Consider the following 2827-nt stretch of genomic DNA (forward strand, 5'->3'; position numbering starts at 1 on the left):
GAAACTTTATTGTGCATAGAGAATGACATGCGGGTCCCATTTTGCGGCACCGGTCTGAAGGTTTCAAAGTCGGCATTAGATCGAAAGAAAAAGACAAGTGCCAAATATCAGGAGCCAAAAATAATCCAAGAAAAGAAACTTCTATTGTACATAGAGGATGACATGCGGGTCCCATTTTGCAGTCGCGGTCTCAATGTTTCCAAGGCGGCACATGACCAAAAGAAAAAGGAAGTAGCCGAAAATAAGGGTGTCAAAAAATCCAAGAAAAGGAATATTTCAATTGGGCTGTTTACGGCCATCCGGGCCTTCAAACTATCCCGCTGGACGCCTTTTGATTCGTACAATTTCAGCCCATTCCAAAACAGGAAAGTCCTATGCCTCGCAAAAACAAAAAAAAACAAGGAGATTCAACATATAAGTTTGTTTATGTAAAAATAAAGATTTAATTTATCCCTTTGCAATAGCTCAGAGCAAAATACACTGTTTATTGTCTGCAAAATAATCAAGATATCACATGTTTCTTAATACGGGGAGGCTGACATCGGGGACCCATGCGCCAGCAGCATCGTCAACGTTTTAAAGGCGGTAGGGATGGAAAGAAAAAATAAACCAAAAATCTGTTGGTACAAAATCCAAGAAAAAAAACATTTTCGTTCTAAGAGGATAACATGCGGGACCCATGAGGCAGCAGCATCCTCAGCGTTTAATGTTAGAGGCTGACATGTCGGACCTGTGAGCCAGCAGCGTCCTCAACGTTTTAAAGGCAGCAGGAGATTGAAAGAAAAAATAAGCCAAAAATCATTTGCTATTCAAAATCCAAGAAAATAAACATTTACCGTTCTGAGAGGATGACATGTGGGACCCATGAGGCAGCAGCATCCTCAACGATTCCAAGGCTGCAGGGGATCAAAAGAAAAAAAAGGAAATATCCAAAAATTGCATTGCCAATCCTTGCTCTTCTTAGAAACCTGAAGTGTGATTGTTTGGCTTTCGTGTGGAAAGTGCACGAGTGCATAGTCCTTCCGTATTACCTGAAAAGGGACATGATGGTACCGTGGACCTATTTTATCTATATCTATATCTATACTTAATAATAAAGAAAATAAGGCTTCTTGTTCGTCCGTACAAAATTGCCCCTATTTTTCGCTGAAATTACACCTCCTGCCACCGCCAAGTTAAAATAACGTTTCGTCCGTGCGCTGAGTTGAGCTTCACGCAGTACATACGTGAGCCAAGACCCGTCACGTTGATTCAATGCCAGCAAAGTCCAGTGGCCCATCTACTGGTGGCCCGGCCCAATATGTGCCTCCACTTTTCTCCGCCACGGGCCGGATTCCTCTGGCTGGAGCTGGACACGATTCATGCAGAGTAGAAACCTTGATCGATCCAGACACGGAACCGATCGAGTCAATGGCCTACATATACCGCCGAGGACCCGACCGATTCAATTTGCCGCTGGTGTCGTGAAGCGGAACAGACGATCCATCCGCGACTTGCTGAAGTTCGCGGGCAACGAAACCAAAGCTTTTCGTCGGCAAGGAAGTCCCGTACGGATGCCGCTCGCTGTAGTGGCCGGCAGCCAAAATCTAGATCATTGCCAGATGCGTGGCCTTTGTTGCGCGCCTGCGCCTGGCTTGATCAGCTCGATGACGAGGACGGTCGCCGACATTGTCACTGCTGCTCCATGGCTCGCCGGCCGGTCGGAATCTGATGAAACGATGCCCGCGGCCGCTGGCGGCTGGGCGAGCGTTTCTCACATGTGGGGATTGATGGATTGGTTCGGTAGTCTGTTCGATCTGTGCTTGCAATGGATTAAAACCCAGAAAGAAACTGTGTTGTGCCATGGGGCAGAAATCAAGTAGTCAACTCGTCGAACGAGCAAGACCATGTCCAGCGAGGTCGCCATCATGGTGCCGTAGAGCAGCGTCTGCTGACGAGACCTAAGAAGGCAGCCCCCGAGAGGAGCACCGTGTATGTCTCTGCTTCTCTATCGACTGGCAGCGGTGCTCGTGCACTCAAAATCCAGGGCGTCAGCGGCACAACAAAGTAGAGATCGAGAGGGTGCTAGCTTTCTTGACGTGCATGCATGAATCACAATGCATGTGACTACGTGAGAGATGCACGGCCGGCTGCCTGGAGCTTGCATACTGTTCTAGATTAGTCTAAATATCTTTATACTACATAATTGCGGGACTGGATTTCCAGAGCAGGTGCTCAGCGCCCACCTGTATCTACATTATCTATATTGCATCAAGATACGTGCTAACTCTTTTGTTCCCTCTCAAACAACTTCTCATTTTTGTATCCCTCACACCATACAATTTTGAACTTGACATTTTCCAGATCACTTAAACATAGCCACAAGAATGTTGGAAAATTATTTAGATTTTTTTATTTCATTATGTATATATTTTTAAAAATAATTTGAAATTTAAAATTGCAAAAAAAGCGAACTATTTTTCCTCCATTCTATTTGTTATTTTTAAGTGACTTGAAAGAAGAAAAAAAGTGTAGGTGCGCTCTTTGCACCTGCTCTACTATTGAAGATCTTCGCCGTTGAGATTGCCGCTCCAGATTTACCAAGCAAACAAGGTTGCATATCTGATTCAAAGTGTAATTGACGCTTTAATATGGGCACCATTATTCCAACAATCAATGGATATGTATACATGGACTTGTCGGTTCGATCGATCAACTCAAGGATTCGCTAGGCGCACCATGTGCACTAGAACCAATCCGTATTGACCATGGTCAGAGGACTCTAGCGAGAATCAGAAGTTGCTCAATCTGAACATACATGGTCTATATACTTTGTTTTTCATGCAAA

Source organism: Lolium rigidum, chromosome 1 (genome assembly GCF_022539505.1).
Source record: "Lolium rigidum isolate FL_2022 chromosome 1, APGP_CSIRO_Lrig_0.1, whole genome shotgun sequence".
Taxonomy (NCBI): Eukaryota; Viridiplantae; Streptophyta; class Magnoliopsida; order Poales; family Poaceae; genus Lolium; species Lolium rigidum.